We start from the raw sequence: 20,002 nt of genomic DNA, 5'->3' as shown, positions 1-20,002 counted from the left end.
CAATTTAATTCAGTAGTAAATTCTGTCTGTGATACATCTTAACAGTTAATTATCTTGTTTTATAGAATTTTCCAGATGTTGCTAATTTTGTCCTTGCAGCTTTTAGAACCCTCTAATATCTACCCCTGTAGGTGTGGAAGACTATCAGTTATGAGAAGCCATATATAAAGAGCATAGGACTTTCCACATTGCACTGATAAATGTACCCCCTTTCCTCTTAGTGCAATCTGGCACAGTGCTGACTTTTTGGAGATTCTTGCTGAAGTGTGTTTATTAACTGGCTTGAATTCTTGCTTATTCAATAGCCTGGGGAATCTGAGTTAAATATAAAAAACCTTTATATTACATTGACATATAGGCACACATTGTTGACCCAGGAAGGTCCAAGCTTTTGAAGTCATACAGATTAGTGCCATTTATATGTGGCTACATTTCATACATCTAATTTGTGCGGGAAATCCCTCACCAGCCGTGAGCAGTGAGCTTTCTGTGGTAAATTAGCCAGTTGAATGCATTTGTGTCTTTATTCAGCCATCTCCCATTCTCTGGAACCACTTCTTAATCTTTCACAGGCACCTTGAGAATGCCTTTTTAATAATTTAGTATCAATGTCTGCTGCTGTTCTTATTTGTTTTTCTTAGTTTAAGTCAAATGGAGGTGTAGTTGTTGAGATAAAATTAGACAAAATGTGGTCCCTGCCGTGGGTATTCTTGAATCTGGAGTGGAGGTAATGGTAACAAAGCAATGTGATTCATGCTATGGCAGAGATGTAAACAGGAACTGTGGTTGGAGACATTTCTGTACCTAACTGAGCAAGGACAGAGGAGCTGGGAGAAAAGGAGGAGGGTTGACCAGAGGGAAGGAAAGCTACTCCAGCCAGTAGGCAACGTCTGTGAAAATGCTATAGGGTGCTTCTGATATGTTTACAGTGTCTGGAGCACAGGATGAAAGGGAGGGAAGTGGGGAGAGATGAGACTGGAGGGTTAGAGCCAAATTGAGAAGTCTTTCCATCAGGATTATGATTTCTAAAATGTGGGTCCAAGGAATAAAATCCTGATGATTGTCTTGAACATGAAGAGCAGGAAAAAGGATACTGAAAGCAAGGAGAGGAGTTGGAAGGCTCCCATATCTGCCCCACTGAGATATCATGTGAGACTGACTATATTACATGAGAGATGGACAAGACAGGACAAGCACAAACATGGTTTTGTACTGCAATCCACAATCCTTTACATGATGATTTCTCCACGAAACAAAGATGACTTCAAATGAATGGATTGATTAAGGATAGATGGAAGGCAAGGAAGAGTAAGATGTGAGAGAAAACTCCAATGTTCAGAGCTAAGAGTAAGTAGTTAAAGGGAATTCCCTGGGGGTCCAGTGATTAGGACTCTGAACTCTCACTGTCCAGGGCTTGGGTTCAATCCCTGGTTGGGCAACTAAGATCCCGCAAGCTGCAAGGCATGGCTCAATAAATAAATAGGTAAATAAATAAGAGTAAGCAATTAAAGACATCAACAGAGGTTACATCTGGACATAAGGATCAAGGGAATCCCTGAAACATTCTTGGTAGTTACCGTGGTGGCAGTAGATGCAAGTCCTCAGTGAGAAAGACTACATTGCAGCTGATGCACAATCAGCTTCCTCTATGGCTCAGGGAATAAAGAATTCGAGAGACACAGAAGATGCAGTTTCGATCCCTGGAGGAGGAAAATGGCATCCCACTCCAGTATTCTCGCCTGAAGAATCCCATGGGCAGAGGAAGCTGGCAGGCTGTAATCCAAAGTGTTACAAAGAGTCAGACACAATGATTGGCTACACACGCATAATGCACAATCAGAAGTCTTTGCAGACTGGTGAGGTAATGTGGATGGGGAGTGTATGGCCTGCGCTATCTGCAAGTGCACGGTCTGATTAAAGGCTTTCGAATTCTAATTTTTAAGAATTCCATTCTATACACAGGTGATATTGTAGACCTTATTCAGCTTATGCAATACTAGTTTGGAAAGCTTCTTTTAAAGTGATGATTCTCAACATGGAAGAATAGGAGGGAGCGGAAGAGGTGGAGAGCACTTCAATAGGAGGAATAAAGTAGGAAACACTGCCCAAGTCCACAGTGAACGACTTCTAATAGTAGGCATGGCCCTGAGGCTGTGAGTAATAAGTAACTTACTTGGCTCTGAAAAAGAAAAAATGTGGAGGAGATTGACAGGTTTTCAGAAGAACCCAAATGGTCAAGGACCACCAATATTGGGAGAGGCTACCCAACAATGCGTAAAGCTGCAAAGTGACATTTTTAGTGTGACAACATGTTAGTTGCTCAGTCATGTCCAACTCTTTGCCATCCCACGTGCTGCAGTCCACCAGGCTCCTCTCTTGGTGAAATTCTCCAGACAAGAATGCTGGAGAGGGTTGCCATTCCCTTCTCCAGGGTATCTTCCCAAACCAGAGATCAAACCCGTATCTCCTGAATTTCAGGCAGATTCTTTGCCATCTGAGTCACCAAGGAAGTGCAAAATCAGTGCTATCTGTCTATGGACTCTGGGTCAAGGACTGGCTGACTTTGAGTCCTTCGCCCAAGAGAGTTTGCCATTGGCAACTTATATCAGCCTAAGATCATTTCTCTGTAAATGGACCTTGCATTACCTTCTCAAACATGAAATAAGATGATGGCTAGAGATCAAGTCCTTCAGAATGTAATTCTGTATTTGTGTTTTAGCAGAAGAATCTGAGACATTGAATAGCTTACTGCAAGGAACTTTTAAAATTTCTGACTCTAGGCTGAGAAGTGTTCTGCCATTTACAAGCTGCATGACCTGAGCAAGTAACTGTTTCCAAACAGAAGGATTCAACATAGTAAAATAAAAGATATAAATAATAGATAAAATAAATAGATATAAATAAAAATATAATAATAGAAATAGTTCAAATTCTATTGTAGTAACTACTTATATTCATTTCTATTATATGAGAACAAAATTATAAAAGAAGGAAGACAGGAAGGAAAAAGAGTCATAAGCAGGAATAGTGTCTGCACCTCTAACTTAAACTCTTATCGCTCCTTAAATCAGTTCAGTTCAGTTCAGTCACTCAGTCATGTCCAACTCTTTGCAACCCTGTGAACTGCAGCACGCCAGGCCACCCTGTCCATCACCAACTCCCAGAGCCTACCCAAACTCATGTCCATTGAGTCGGTGATGCCATCCAACCATCTCATCCTCTGTCATCCCCTTCTCCTCCTGCCCTCAATCTTTCCCAGCATCAGGGTCTTTTCAAATGAATCAGCTCTTCGCATCAGGTGGCCAAAGTATTGGAGTTTCAGCTTCAACATCAGTCCTTCCAATGAATACCCAGGACTGATCTCCTTTAGGATGGACTGGTTGGACCTCCTTGCAGTCTCAGGGACTCTCTAGAGTCTTCTCCAACACCACAGTTCAAAAGCATCAATTCTGCACTCAGCTTTCTTTATAGTCCAACTCTCACCTCAGATGGACCTTTGTTGGCAAAGTAATATCTCTGCTTTTTAATATGCTGTCTAGGTTGGTCATAACTTTCCTTCCAAGGAGTAAGCGTCTTTTAATTTCATGGCTGCAATCACCATCTGCAGTGATTTTGGAGCCCCAAAAAATAAAGTCTGACACTGTTTCCAATGTTTCCCCATCTAATCGCCATGAGGTGATGGGACGGGATGCCATGATCTTAGTTTTCTGAATGTTGAGCTTTAAGCCAACTTTTTCACTCTCCTCTTTTACTTTCATCAAGAGGTTCTTTAGTTCTTCTTCACTTTCTGCCATAAGGGTGGTGTCATCTGCATATCTGAGGTTATTGGTATTTCTCCCATCAATCTCTATTCCAGCTTGTGCTTCATCCAGCCCAGCGTTCTCATGATGTACTCTGCATATAAGTTAAAAAAGCAGGGTGACAATATACAGCCTTGACGTACTCCTTTCCTGATTTGGAACCAGTCTGTTGTTCCATGTTCAGTTCTAACTGTTGCTTCCTGACTTGCATACAGGTTTCTCAAGAGGCAGGTCAGGTGGTCTGGTATTCCTATCACTTTCAGAATTTTCCACAGTTTATTGTGATCCAAACAGTCAAGGGATTTGGCATAGTCAATAAAGCAGAAATAGATGTTTTTCTGGAACTCTCTTGCTTTTTCGATGATCCCGCAGATGTTGGCAATTTGATCTCTGGTTATTCTGCCTTTTCTAAAACCACCTTGAACATCTGAAAGTTCATGGTTCACGTATTGTTGAAGCCTGGATTGGAGAATTTTTAGCATTACTTTGTGAGTGTGTGAGATGAGTGCAATTGTGTGGTAGTTTGAGCATTCTTTGGCATTGCCTTTCTTTGGGATTGGAATGAAAACAGACCTTTTCCAGTCCTGTGGCCACTGCTGAGTTTTCCAAATTTGCTGGCATATTGAGTGCAGCACTTTCACAGCATCATCTTTTAGGATTTGAAATAGCTCAACTGGGATCCCATCATCTCCATTAGCTTTGTTCATAGGGATGCTTCCTAAGGCCCACTTGACTTCACATTCCAGGATGTCTGGTTCTAGGTGAGTGATCACACCATCGTGTTTATCTGGGTCATGAAGAACTTTTTTGTGCAGTTCTTCTGTGTATTCTTGCCAGCTCTGCTTAATATTATCTGCTTCTGTCAGGTCCATACCATTTCTGTCCTTTACTGAGCCCCTTTGTTCCCTTGGTATCTCTAATTTTCTTGAAGAGATCTCTAGTCTTTCCCATTCTTTTGTTTTCCTCTATTTCTTTGCATTGATCCCCGAGGAAGGCTTTCTGATCTCTCCTTGCTATTCTTTGGAACTCTGCATTCAAATGGGTATATCTTTCCTTTTCTCCTTTGCTTTTTGCTTCTTTTCTTTTCAAAGCTATTTATAAGGCCTCCTCAGGCAACCATTTTGCTTTTTTGTACTTCTTTTTCTTTGGGATGGTCTTGATCCCTGTCTCCTATACAATGTCACGAACCTCTGTCCATAGTTCATCAGGTACTCTGTCTATCAGATTTAGTCCCTTAAATCTATTTCTCACTTCCACTGTATAGTCATAAGGGATTTGATTTAGGTCATACATGAATGGTCTAGTGGTTTTCTCCACTTTCTTCAATTTCAGTCTGAATTTGGCAATAAGGAGTTCATCCTCTGAGCCACAGTCTGCTCCTGGTCTTGTTTTTGCTGACTGTATAGAGCTTCTCCATCTTTGGCTGCAAAGAATATAATCAATCTGATTTTGGTGTTGGCCATCTGGTGATGTCCATGTGTAGAGCCTTCTCTTGTGTTGTTGGAAGAGGATGTTTGCTATGACCAGTGTGTTCTCTCGGCAAAACTCTATTAGCCTTTGCCCTGCTTCATTCCGTACTCCAAGGCCAAATTTGCCTGTTACTCCAGGTGTTTCTTGACTTCCTACTTTTGCATTCCAGCCCCCTATAATGAAAAGGACATCTTTTTTGGGTGTTAGTTCTAAAAGGTCTTGTAGGTCTTCATAGAACCATTAAACTTCAGCTTCTTCAGCATTACTGGTTGGCGCATAGACTTGGATTACTGTGATACTGAATGGTTTGCCTTGGAAATGAACAGAGATCATTCTGTCATTTTTGAGATTGCATCCAAGTACTGCATTTCAGACTCTTTTGTTAGCTATGATGGCTACTCCATTTCTTCTAAGGGATTCCTGCCCACAGTAGTAGATATAATGGTCATCTGAGTTAAATTTACCCATTCCAGTCTGTTTGAGTTCGCTGATTCCTAGAATGTCGATGTTCAGTCTTGGCATCTACTGTTTGACCACTTCCAATTTGCCTTGATTCATGGACCTAATATTTCAGGTTCCTATGTAATATTGCTCTTTACAGCATCAGACCTTGCTTCTATCACCAGTCTCATCCACAACTGGGTGTTGATTTTGCTTTTGCCCCATCCCTTCATTCTTTCTGAAGTTATTTCTCCACTGATCTCCAGTAGCATATTGGGCACCTACCTTCCTGGGGAATTTATCTTTTAGCGTCCTATCTTTTGGCCTTTTCATACTATTCATGGGGTTCTCAATGCAAGAATGCTGAAGTGGTTTGCCATTCCCTTCTCCAGTGGGCCACATTCTGTCAGACCTCTCCACCATGACCTGACCGTCTTGGGTGGCCCCACATGGCATGGCCTAGTTTCATTGAGTTAGACAAGACTGTGGTCCGTGTGATCAGATTGGCTAGTTTTCTGTGATTGTGGTTTCAGTCTGTCTGCCCTCTGATGCCCTCTCTCAGTGGCTACCATCTTCCTTAGGTTTCTCTTACCTTGGACGTGGGGTATCTCTTCATGGCTGCCCCAGCATAGCTGCCGCTCCTGACCTCGGACGTGGGGTATCTCCTCTCTGCCGCTCACCACTCCTGCGCTGCCCAGCCACCACGCGCAGTGCATATTTTAGAGGCTGCAGAGAAAAAAAAGCAGACCAAAGCAAACAAACAACCCAAACCTTGGTGGTTATAACAAGAGTCATTAGGTTATGGTCCTGTGTGTTATGTCTGGAGATCTATATAAACCAGCCTGTGCTCACTCAGATGTCTGTGGTTAACTGGAGAATTAGCTGGAAACCAGATGAATTAGGAAGGCTTTCCTCAAGGAGTGGTGCTTGGCCAGCTGTTTGGCTGGGGTGCCTCACTTCTCTCCCATGTGGCCTTTCATCCTCTAGCAGGCTAGCTTGGGCAGAGTGGTGTGGTGATTGAATGGTTCTAAGAGCAGCAAGAGAATGCCAGTCCCAGTGCACACGTACTTTTCAGATCTCAGCTTCCAGCCAATTGCTGTGGTCTCTTGGCCAAAGCTAGTCACATGGTCATCCTAACTCAAGGACAGGAGGAAAAGGCTGCATCTCTGCATGGATAGGCAAGTATTTGTGGTCATTTTTGCAGGTTAAATAAAATAGTACTTTCTTTGGCCACCTCATGTGAAGAGTTGACTCATTAGAAAAGACCCTGATGCTGGGAGGGATTGGGGGCAGGAGGAGAAGGGGACGACAGAGGATGAGATGGCTGGGTGGCATCACTGACTTGATGGACATGAGTTTGAGTAAACTCTGGGAGTTGGTGATGGACAGGGAGGCCTGGCGTGCTGTGATTCCTGGGGTCGCAAAGAGTCGGACACGACTGAGCGACTGAACTGAACTGAATGTTACTATAGGCTTCCCTGGTGGCTCAGTGGGAAAGAATCCCCCTGCCAATGAAGGAGACGTGGATTTGATCCCTGGGTTAGGAAGATCTCCTGGAGAAGGAAATGATAACTCACTCCAAGTATTCTTGGCTGGGAAATCCCATGGACAGAGGAGATGGTGGGCTACAGTTCATGGGGTCGCAAAAGAGTCAGACACGACTTAGCGACTAAACAACATTAGTATAAATGTAGGTACTAAACGCTCTAAAGTGATTTTTGTTTCCCAAGCCACACGACCCAAACAGACATCATCCTCAAACACTAAGGACCAGCAGCACAAGCATCACCTAAAGCTTGTTAGAAATGCAGACTCTCAGACTCCACCTATGATAGACTTGAATCAGAATCTCCATTTTAACATGATCCCCAGGTGATTCATAAGCCCAGTGAGGTTTTAGAAACTGTATCTTTTCTCTAGTCCTCATAATTCCCTTTTGTAGGTTGCTGTGCTCTCCCGTTGAGTGATAGATCTTTGATTTTTCAAGGTGCCGGAACTGTTTCCTCTGCACAATTGAAACAGAAAAAACACAGGTTTAAACAGTAAAACAGGTTGCTTCACAGCATGAATAGCTGGAGAGAGAGAGAGAGGGTATAACATTTTTCTGCTCAATTGTCCTCTGCCTATAAAAATAGAAATTTAAAATTAAAATAACAGTACATAAATATTAAAGAATATTGTATTTAACTAGGAAGAAACATTTAGATTTTAGAACAATTTTTAATGTAGAAACAGCCAGGCATATGAACCAACCTTTTATATTCCTGAGAAGTTGCTTAATTGGACTTTGGTTTTTTGAAGGTTGAAAGATTGATGCTCCAATCTTGAGACCACAAGTTAAATGTCTCTAGAAAACATCCAAGTCTTTAGGTACTACTTGGCCTTTATGCAACTAATAATACCAGTAGAACTTATTAAGCATCCGGCATGTGCAGGTCACTGGTCTAAATTTTAGAAAATCAAGCATTACTGTAGTTTGTTGAATTCCTTTCATTTCAGACCCCAGAAGGAAGGCAAAAGAGTAGGTAGGAGAGGCTAAGCTTTTGACAAGTTTATTTCAGCAGGCTGAGGACAGACATGGGCATCTAAAGGGCCCAGAACCTTTCTCAACTTTTGACTTAAAGGGAAGGAATCTGGTTACAGTAACCAACACACTCCTTTAGTTTGCCTTTCACCTCAAGGCTGAATAGCAAAGAGAGAAGAGTTTTGCGTTAAAGCTAGTGCTGTCATTCTATATGAAATTTGCTTTGGTTGTTTACTCTTTTTGGAAGAAGGTAACTTCTTTTTTGAAGCTATAACTAGTACTGTTTTCAACATTTATGCCCTGTTCTTGTCAATCGGTCTACCAGTCAGGACTTAACAAATGCCTGTTGAGCAGTTACTATCTGCAGGCATATCTTAGTCTGTGAATAAGTCTCAGTAATTTCATAAGCAAACAGACATATAACATAACTTTTAGCTCCTGAAAAGCTAGGGAAAGTGAACATAGAAACCTGTGGAATAGAAAATTTGAGGGAAGGGGCCTACCATGTCTAAGGTTAGGCAGTGCTTCCTTGAGGAGGTGATATTTGAGTTGAAACCTGAATAATGAGAAGAAGGCATCCCGTTAAAGCTCCAGAAGATGAGTATTCCACGGAGAAGGAACAGCAAGTGCCAATGCCCTAAGGCCCAAACAAACCTTTGTTCATGAACCTGTGAAACAGCTAACATGCTGGATCCCGTGTGATAGGACTGAAGACACACAGTGGGGTGCTGAACACGAGACACATTTCCTTAAAGGTCATTGTATCTTTTGATAAATCTTCACAAATGTTCACCAGCATCCTCATCAGCTCTGTTTCAAACCTGATAGAGTGATATCTCAGGAACTAAAGTAAGGCACTTTAACATATTAAGTCAGTTTATGCCTTAGAGTTCTATGATATTCTACCACTCTTCCCAATACCTGGAAATCAAGGCATCAAAAACCTAAGCCACTTGCCTTAAATCAGTTAGTGTTGGTGATAAAAGAGATTTTTCTACATTCCCTAGATCCATGTATGGGGCAAGTAAGAAGACTGGATGGTGGTAGTGGTTTAGTCACTCAGTCATGTCTGACTCTTTGTGACCTCATGGGCTGTAGCCCACCAGATTCCTCTGTCTATGAGATTTTTCAGGCAAGAATACTGGAGTGGGTAGCCATTTCCTTCTCCAGGGAATCTTACCAACCCAGGGATTGAACCCAGGTCTTCTGCATGGCAGGTGGATTCTTTACTGACTGAGCCACCAGCCTTTTGGCAACATAAAAGCCAAACTGGATTCTTGTACAATATTCCTTCTCCCCTAAGGTTCATCCAGAGCAGATCCAGCAAAAGAGAAGCTGGGACAATTTAAACTTGCCTCCGAGATTACCCCACTCCTCCCAGCCCCCTCCAACCATCTGTTGCTATTTGCGTAGACAAAGAACAGAACAGGATACCAACCACACACATTCAGAAATCTCATTTTGTATGTGGGAGTCTGGATTCATTAACAAGTTTCTCAAACTCTCCCTACAGTTACAACACCAGTCTAAACATAATCCAGTGAAGTCATGAGAATAGGTGATGATCATCATCTTTGTGATGCTGAGATGGAGTGTCTAAATTCATCATCTGCTACTTCCTAGTAAGTTTCTTTGGCTTAAGTAGGTTGTTTTTCAGCATCCTTCAAGTAAATAGTGCTTATTCCAACATTATATAGTCTCTGCACTGTCCCTCTTATTCTGTTGCTGCTGCGGCTGCTAAGTCGCTTCAGTCGTGTCTGACTCTGTGTGACCCCATGGATGGCAGCCCACCAGACTCCTCTGTCCCTGGGATTCTCCAGGCAAGAATACTGGAGTGGGTTGCCGTTTCCTTCTCCAGACCCCTCTTATTCTAACCCCTATTAAATCCCACTTCATTTATAAGGGCTGTCATTTGCCATCCTATTCACTTATCCGACCACAAATCTGTATCACCACCCAGGCATTCAAAAGCAATGTTTTGTGGGGACTTGCTCTGTTTCATTAACTGTGCTAAGTATGACGATGTATAAAATATTCTGGATAATACTCTATTTGAAGTTTTCATTCTTATTGGGGAATCAGCCCCAGAAGTCCACATTAATTCCTCCTTTCTTTGAATTATGACTCATCTAAAAACTAAGTGCTCCGTTAAGTGCTGTCTAAAATTGCTCTCTAGTTGTTTCTAAGTCCCCTTCTCTATTTTTTCCCCACATTGCCTAAATGGAAATTTCTCAAAAGCAAACTCCAGATTATATTTCTGGTTTAGTGGTATGTCTGGATCACAGAGTTGAAATATTCGTGTTTAAATTCTAGATTTGTCACTTACTAGCACTGTGATTTTAGGGTACATTTCTTCTGCATATACAGAATGGAAGTTGGTTGGGAGGATTTCTAAGATCCCTTTCAGCTCTGACATTCATAAATCAGTAAATTCTACAGTACATAACAAGGGCTGAGAAGTGAAGGTGACACTCACTATAAAGGTGTTGATAGTTTATTTCAGAGGCTTTTAGTTCTAACCTGTTTATGTGGCGGGTGGTCTTCTAACTGTAAAGCAACTTGGCCCCCAGCTTATAGACTGAAACAGAGTAAATACAAAAACAGTCAAAACAGCATCTTCAGCTAGGCAGGGATCCTTTCTCAGTCCATAGAAAGGACTCAGACAAGAGATATACCTGTTTCTACTTTTATTGGGTCATTGCATCTTACACTGGACATTCAACAGTAGCAGTTCAGAATGATCCTGGAAGAGATGTTGATGAATGTTTGTCGAATCACCAGTTCATAACTGGTGATTTAAGGAAGGTAGGATGTTCAGAGTTTGGTGCTATGCTTTGGGAGCTGATGTCAAAGGGAGAAGCCCATCTTTCATCAAACCCTACTGCAGGTGGTGAAAGTGAAGTTGCTCAGTTGTATCTGACTCTTTGTGACCCCATGGACTGTAGTCTGCCAGGCTCCTCCATTCATGGGATTTTCCAGGCAAGAATATTGGAGTGGGTTCATTTTCTTCTCCAGAGGATATTCCCGACCCAGGAATCGAACCCCAGTCTCCTGCATTGCAGGCAGACTCTACTGTTTGACCCAGCCGGGGAATCCCACCGGCTACCATCCCAGATGGTAGCCCTCTCTAAACACAAAGTCATCTTGAGTTCCTTTGACCATATGCATAGGTTAACTATGTTCAAGTAGTAATAACCCTGTATAAGAAGCACTCATTTTAAAGACAGGTAATTCTCTGAAAGAATTTAATACTGTCTTCTTGATTTCAATATAAATGGTGTTTGGAAGATTTTACAAATTTGAAATATTTTCAATAGAATTCAATTACTGTCTTTCAGTATAATTGCCTAACAAGAGCTAATGGATACCAACCATTTTACCATTGTTGTTTTTGTTTTAAACAACTAAATAGTTGCTTCACAAAATGAAATGGGCATATTGCCAAACTTGCCACAGCTCTTTGAGCCCAAAGTTTGTTTCATTATATAATATAGTGAATAGTACATCTCTTTCATAATTGTTATGAACATTGCAAAGGCTTCAGAAATCTTTTTGAGATCCAAGTGTGCCGCTCAGGATATTCAACCCATGTGGAAAGCAAACGACTTTTTACTTTGATGGTTTTGCTCTTCTAGAATCCCTGAGGGCCAAAAAAGAAAAGCAATACCTTGTGACTTTGGTGATGTGGATATAGTAAGACTGTATTTGGGTCTTCAGTTCCAGAATTCTGTCTACTCTGTTTCCATTGCCACCTAGAACATCATCTCAGCTCTCATAAGCATTTTTGATGTATGAAGTAAACTGCGTGGCATTTACCACCCACCTAACTGCAGTGGTGTCAGGAGGGTTAAAATGAAACATATTTTAAAAGCCTTCTAGAAATTTTTGATGTTCTGTAAAAAGACAACAACTCCTGAACTGGTTCTTTTCTGCAGCAGGGAGTGTTCCTCCTCCTGTAGCCTGGTGGTAAGAAATGAGGCAAGGTTTTCCATCCCACTGTTTTAGGAACAGATAAGGGATGAATTGCATGTTAAAGTAATAGTCAGAATGTCAGGGAATGATTGTGTTTTGATTCTGAGATTTAGCTACTGTCTTAATCTTGGGAATTATTTTTCATCCATTTAATAATTTGTAAACAGCCCAAGGATAAATGTATATACTAACTATCAGGGCCTGAATTTCTTCATCCTCAGTAATGGGATTACTGTTCTTGTTTTATGGAACAGCTTTTAAAAGTAAACTTGCCCATACATATATTATTAGTTTTACAGTCTCATTCTGTACCTGGGAGGTATTTTCATTATTTTTGTCATTTTTCTAGCATTTAGCAGTTGTCATTTCCTTCTTGGGCCAATGGGCTATTTCTCAACAGAGTGGGAGATGTTTTAGAATGGAAGAAAGCTTTAGTGTTCTGAAGTTTACTAGCTCTTTTTTTTCCTTGGATTCCTGCAGCCCTGGTACCTACCTCTAGTGCTGAACCATGATTTACCTTCTGTGAATTGTGATACAGTCAGCTGCTTTCCTTACAGGATAGTTAAGTAAGGAACAGACAGACTATTCGAAAGTCACTCCCAGATAATTGCCATGTGGAGGTATAGTCCTTACTTACTTTCATTCTTTATTATTATTTTTATTATATATATTTATATTTATTATATTATATATTTATTTTTTTATATTATATATTTATTTATTTTTATTATAAATAAAATATATTATATATATTTATATATATTTATTATATATAATAATATATATTATTATTATTAGTTTTTATCAAGTGTGGTATGAAAAGAGGCAGCCAAAAAATTACTTGATTAGACTTAATTATTCACATTGAACTTAGCAATTATTAATGTCTTGCCACTGTTGCATTATCATTTATATTTTAAAGTAAATCACATATCTGGTAACCTTTTACTCGTAAATATTTTTAGCATATATCTCAAAAATAAGCTTTTAAATAACTATAATACCATTATCACACCTTTGCAAATGACTGATAATTCCTTAAAATTACTGATACACAGTCCATATTCAGGTATCTCCCATTATCCCTCAAATTTTCTTTCTTTCTTTTTTTTTTGAAGTAGATTTGTTTGAATCAGGATCCAAACCACGTCTCCACATTTCATTCCATTAGGGAGGTGATATCTTTGAGGGAGCAGAAGGTGAGAATAACCACAGGAATTCGTCTAAGCAGCTGAAGCAACCGGAATGTGCCAACATCAATATTAATTCATTTATTCATTCATTCATTTTTTTATGTGTCAGCCACTGTGGCAGATATAAAGATAAATTTGGCATGGTAGATTCTTTGACATGCTCACATATAAAAATGAATAAAAGAAACAATATAAGTCCAAAACTGATGTAATATAGAAAAATTCAAAAACCTACCAAGTAAATATTTACCATGGTTAAAATAGAATGGAAGGGACTCTCAAACAAGAAAATGTGACTTGAATTGAAAGAGTTTGGTGATTCCATGTGGTGGAGGAGCAGGGGAGGTGGCACAAGAGAAAACATATTAAAATGATTCTCCAGGCATGACTGGAGGTGAGGAGGTCTTGGGGGCAGTCTGGCTGGTGGGAACAGAAATACAACCAGGGGAGTATTAATGGGATAAAATACAGATGCTGGGGAAAGTGCATGTGGAGATGAAGTGGAAGAAGTGTTTTAGAACCAACCAGTGAAAGAAATTTTGTTTCTTTACTGAACAGCATATTTAAAATAATTTGTGGTATATAATGAATGTTAAATTTAGGCAGATAAACTGCAACTAAGGATAGCTGTGGACTGTATCTTTAAGCATATAACTGTTGTTCAGTCACTAAGTTGTGTCTGACTCTTTGCAACCTCATGGACTGCAGTATGCCAGGCTCCTCTGTCCTCCACTATCTCCCGGAGTTTGCTCAAATTCATGTCCATTGAGTGGCTCGGTGATACTATCTAACCATCTCATCCTCTGCATATGATAGTGGGCTTTAAAAAAATCTGTCTTTTCTAAATATAAAAGGCTATATATTCTAAATCCTGATAATTGTGGCAGAGTTTATTGTTTAAGAATGTGTGTATACATGCACTGTTATGTTCTGATGAATGATAAAACGCAAAATTGCCAGTGGTGGGTAATACTAATGCAAGTTCCGAGTTTACTATGACTGTAGTTAATCAATATCTTATTTCTGCACACACGTTTCACAGACTGGCTCTGACACAGTAGGTAATCTATACTCTAGGAAAAGCTATAGCTCTTCTGACGGTGCTCTGCATTTTCTAGTTTATTTTTTTGGAAGGTGTTAACAGGTTTCAGAGAAGATAGGATATTCCACTTGGAAGCAGCAACAGAACTAATCACGATTTCATATGTGGTTGTCTCTTTTAAACGTGATGTTTCAGACATTCCTGATATGTGTAGAATTTCACAGAACCACTTTATCAAAACACTTAGTTCATCCCCCACTCCCCCCACTCCCCGCCCCAGGCGATGTAATTATCATCTGAGAAGCAAGCTTCATTCTCTTCTTTATACTAGTAAGTAAAGTCGCTCAGTCGTCCGACTCTTTGCGACCCCATGGACTGTAGCCTACCAGGCTCCTCTGTCCATGGGATTTTCCAGGCAAGAGTACTGGAGTGGGTTGCCATTTCCTTCTCCAGGGGATCTTCCCGATCCAGGGTTCAAACGCGGGTCTCCAGCATTGGAGACAGACGCTTTACCGTCTGAGCCATCAGGGAAGCCCGTTCTTTCTACTACCAGGCTTAAAAAAATAGTTGTAGCCACTACGGCAAACTCAGTACAGGTCACTGTCAGGAAAATGCCCAGTGACTAAAACCAAGTGTTCTTCCGTAAGGCCCTCATTTTCTGCTGTGTGAAAACAGACCCATGAATGGGTATGGGTGTTCTGGAACTGGAGGGAGACTGGCTTCTGCAGCTCACACCGCACGTAGCCACTTCTCTGAAAGCCAGTGAACCTATTTACCATTGTCATAGTAACACACAATCCGAGCCCACGTCGCCAGCATCGCGAGAGGCAATTGTTCCCCTGCCTGGGCGGCGGCGCTCCCCGCCGGGCTCTGCCGCCCCCAGGCTCCGGCTGCTCCAGGCGGCGCGCGCGCAGCGCAGAGGGGGCGGCGGCCCCACGCGCCTGCCTGGTCCCCGCGCAGCCGCGCTTCCCCCGCAGCATCCCGGCCGCTGAGCGCGTTACCATGACGATCGGAAATGCGTGTCAGGCTAGATGGCTTGCCACTGCCGCTGGTCCGTTTTCCAAGACCGAGTCACTTTCGCTGGCTCCTCCCGCACGTGGGAGATTCTCTCACCACTTGGTGCCAATCGGTGTCCAAACTCCACAAGCGCCCGGGGCCCCCTGGCGATCCCAGCGCGGGCGGGGGAGCCAGGGCTGCTTCCCCACCCCGCGCAACTGCAACCGGCGAAGGAAAATACCGCTTCCTATGTCGTTATCCTCGTGGTCAGCTGCCTGCCCTTCCAAACGCCATTGAAGGGCACGTCATGTGGGGACAGGCGAAGTTGGGAACCACTCCTAACAGGTGGAGAACTCCGGTTCTTGAAGATGACAAGTGGGTGCCTTCCCGCTACTGCGCTAGGGCCGCGTCTTTCTCCCGTCTCCTTAGCATTTTCCCTGATCTACCTGCACATCAGCGTCTCCTGTGTAGTGTTTGGGTTTGACTTTTATTAGTTTCCGGAGCTACAATCCATCTCCAGCCCCATTTCTGCCATAATGGAGCCGGCCTGGGAATCTGCAGTAGAGGCAGATCGCCTCAGGTTGATTCTCAGGAAATTTGGGGAATAATTGCCTAGATCTCCTCTCTGTCTTTTCATTTCTAACTTTTCGTCTTGTTTCTCTTTCCTCTGGCTTGCCTGCTGTCTCTCAAATTCAATTCTTTCCTCTCCCCACGCTCTTCTCCCCACCCCTCTCCCTCCCTCCTCCCACGTTTCTCTTTCTCACTCCCCTAACCCCACACCCCACCTCCTTGTGTGCCAGGCACTTTCCTGCAAGCTTAGAAGGTAAGGATCTCTGCCTCCGTATAGCGTTGGTGGTCTCCTATCAGTGACTTCTTTCTTGCAATTCTCCACATCTGACAGTTCTTTTCTTTCCTCCCTCCCTTCTTCCCTTCCTCCTTCCACCCTCTTCCTTCTTTCTTTTTCTTTTCTATTAGTGAATTTATATATATACTTCTTAGCACTCCCTCATGTCACATAGGATTAAAAAGATTCTGGCATCTACCTGGGTTCCCAAGGCACAGATTCCTCCCATTATAGCTTAGAGGACCTTTTTAGACCACAAGTGGCCAAGTAGAAGGAGGATGATCCCCCCACCACTTTTATTTTTTCTTTCTTTTTTTACTAATTGCTTGAGGTTTGCCTTTTGTAGAGCTCAGGGTGAAAAACAAGTCAGGTTACTCTCAGATAACATTAGAAGCATCCTAGTTTTCAGAATGTTTAACGTCCTCTTTATTATACTCGCTTCCCTTAAAACTGCAATTAAAGATGACTCTCCAGTCAAAAGAAAGGCATATAAATATGGGGCATGTATTAAAAGAGAAAATACAGAATAACCTCTCTGAATTAATTCCCTCTGGCTATTCAGGCTGCTTTCTCACACAAAGATACTTTTAAACATGATCAGCATGAATTGTTACAGATTTACCTGTTGCAGAGTTTCAGTTATAGCCATGTGACACGTGAATACAAAGACCTAGTGAGAACCTCTCTTCAAAGTTAAAGAATTTGCTTTGCTCTGGAGGAGTCCACAAGATGCTCCGTTCATTCCGAACTGCTCAGAGCAGTGTGAGACATTGTCACATGTCTGGGCTTCGAGTCATAGGCTGTGTCTGAAGGCAGCTGCCTCCATGGTGAGCTCACTTCCTCAGCCTTCCTGTGAATTTGAAGTTGAGGACTGCAATCATCCTGACCTCTGACTGCTCCAGGGGCGAAGCCCCTACTTAAAATATTAACTGATTTAAAGATTTCATGTTAATAGTCAACCTGTTGGGGCTTCCTTGGTGACTCAGTAGAAGAATCCACCTGCAGTGTGGGAGACCTGGGTTCCATCCCTGGGTTGGGAAGATCCCCTGAAGCATGGCATTCCACTCCAGTATTCTTGCCTGGAAAATCCCATGGACAGAGGAGCCTGGCGGGCTACAGTCCATGGGGTTGCAAAGAGGCAGACACAATTGATGTAGCTTAGCTCTCAACACAGCCAATCAGTTGGCCAATCAACAGCAGTTATTAAAGAGCCTTCTGTGTACAAAGGTTTGGGCTGTCTAGGAGTCATGAGAAATTTTAAAAATGATTTAAAAAGTAAGATGTTAACCCGTGGAGGTCAGGAAGACTGACTTACAAGAAAAGAGAGCTCAATTCTTTGCTTAGTTTTCTAGAAGGCTTAGAATAAAATCTCCATTTCTCAGCATGACCTCGACGCCCCCAATCAGCTGCATCTTGCTTACATCCCTCACCTCATGTTTCATCACTATCCCCCTTGTTGACTTTATTTCAGCCTCACTTCTTCCTTTGATTTTTTTTTCCCCCAAATGCCAATCTGCACTGTTTTAGGAAGAGCCATGTCCTTGTCACTCAACTCCCCACTTAGCAGGCTTTCTCTGAAAAGTCTTCTTGACACTCAATCTAAAAAGGGTACCAGATCATTTTCATACCACCCTGTTTTAATGATCTGCCATGGCACATACTACTATTAGATATTTTCCTATTTATGTACATTTCTCCCAATCTCCCATTAAAATATAAGCTTTATGAAAATGGGTCTTAGATGTTTCATCTAGAAGAATGCAAGTTATCAAAAATGTGTTCATTAAATACTTGTCAAATGAATAAATGAATAAAAAGCAGTCTATGTTCATTGCTAAGTGAGGAATTCAAATATTAAACACCCATGTTTCTAGAAGCAGGAGAATTCACTCTGGGCTGAAGAATTGGTTAGAAAGGATGGGTCATCTGACTTGGATGCTGTAGGTATGCAGAATGTGGAGCTTCAGAAAGAAGGATGGGTTTGTTTTCAATAAAGAAGAATTTGCCAGTTGAATGATACAATCCATTTTGGTCCCAAACCAGTTGGATGAGTCCCTTAACCTCAGTTTCCACTTCTGATCTTCAAGGTTGCTTGCTATTCTAACTCTGTGGTTCTTAAAGTGTTTTTGGATTTTTTTTTTTCCTCATAATTTTTCCTTTAAATTTTTTTAAAAAATTGAAGTATAGTTGACTTAGGACTTCTCTCGTGGCACTAGTGATGCAGAACCTGCCTGCCAATGCAGGAGGCATAAGAGATGTGGGTTTGATCCCTGGGTCAGGAAGATCCCCTGGAAGAGGGCATCATAACCTACTCCAGTAGTCTTGCCTGGAGAATTCCATGGACAGAGGAGCCTGGCAGGCTACAGTCCATGGGTCACAAAGAATTGGATATGACTGAAACGACTTAGCACACAGCATACACATAAATTATTTACAAGACCTTGTAAGTTTCAGGTGTGTGGCATAGCCATTCAGTTATATATATAGCCATTCAGTTATATATGTATATGTATATATACATATATATATATATATATATTTTCAGATTCTTTTGTCTTATAGGTTATTACATATACATAACATTACATGGTATGGTTCCCTGTGATATATGGTAGGTCCTTGTTGGTTATCTATTTTATACATAGGAGTGTGTATATATTAATCCCAGCCTCCTAGTTTATCCCCCCTCCCCAGGAACTTTCTATGGCGTTTGCTACAACAAGAACAGTGTCAGAGAAAGCAGGTTTAAATAACTGGCTCCTCTGCAGTATGAGAAGGGGGAAAACATCTTTCCCTCCATTCGTAAGGAAGATAGTTTTGGCTGATTAATCAAGACATTAGATACTGTTTTGCTGTATTCTGTAGAAGCAATGTTGAGAATTTAGATTGAATATTCATGTTATAAGTGCTACATGAGTTTGGAATGCTTATAGTCACAGAATTTGAGAGCTAAAAAGGACCTCAGAGATCATTTAAACTCTGCAGCCCATCCTCCATAACATTTATAATTTTACAGCTTAAACTACCAAGGCCCAGAGGAATAAAGTGATTAGTGCACAGTTACATCGGTAGCTGGTAGGCAAACTGAGATTATCCACCTGTCCACCCTGACTCCCAGTCCAGTGCTCTCTATATTGAACTTAAGTGAGCTTCATGCATTTCGCCATGTTACATAAGCATAAAAAATCTGGAAGCAATGACTAGGCATACTTATAGAAGAAATTCCATCATCAATTTTCTATTCAAAGTTGCAGTGGTAAAAGTGAGAAGTACACTTTGAAGGAACATGCTGGCATTTGAAAGCATATAAAGCAATATTCATCATCCCTTTTAAGAGTATGCGGGGTGCAAGTTAAGAAAAGGGGATGCTATTGTTTGACTTCCCCATATATTTTGTACATTATTCAAAAACTGCCATGCTGAAATAATAACACCCCCTTCCCAATTTTTTATCCTTGAACTGGCAGTACACAGAACTTGGAAATTTATTATTTTGACTAATGAGTTTAGCTTTGCTCTTACGAAGTGAGTGTCAAATGTCATTCTTTCCATCGTCCAGCAGATGGCAACTCTAGTCTTCCTGTCATTTTATCTGCTTCTAAAGTCAGATTTTGTCCTCCTCCAACCCCACCCCCCTTGCCTTTCCTTCGGTTCATCTCTGTGTGTTACTAGGGGTTATAGGGACATGTGACTCTGTTCCTTTTCTTTTGGAATTACCAC

The 20,002-nt window shown here is 41.6% G+C and overlaps 1 protein-coding gene across 5 annotated transcripts in view; it reads left to right on the top strand.

Annotated features, from left to right (window-relative positions):
- The window catches only part of CTNNA2 (catenin alpha 2), a 1,320,456-nt gene that overhangs the window by 934,640 nt on the left and 365,814 nt on the right, over window positions 1-20,002 (top strand). The gene's annotated exons all lie outside the window — the stretch shown is intronic.

The sequence above is a fragment of the Cervus canadensis genome, chromosome 5, assembly GCF_019320065.1.
Source record: "Cervus canadensis isolate Bull #8, Minnesota chromosome 5, ASM1932006v1, whole genome shotgun sequence".
Taxonomy (NCBI): Eukaryota; Metazoa; Chordata; class Mammalia; order Artiodactyla; family Cervidae; genus Cervus; species Cervus canadensis.
The sequence above is the reverse complement of the archived record's forward strand: the minus strand, read 5'-3'. Positions and strand labels throughout refer to the sequence as shown.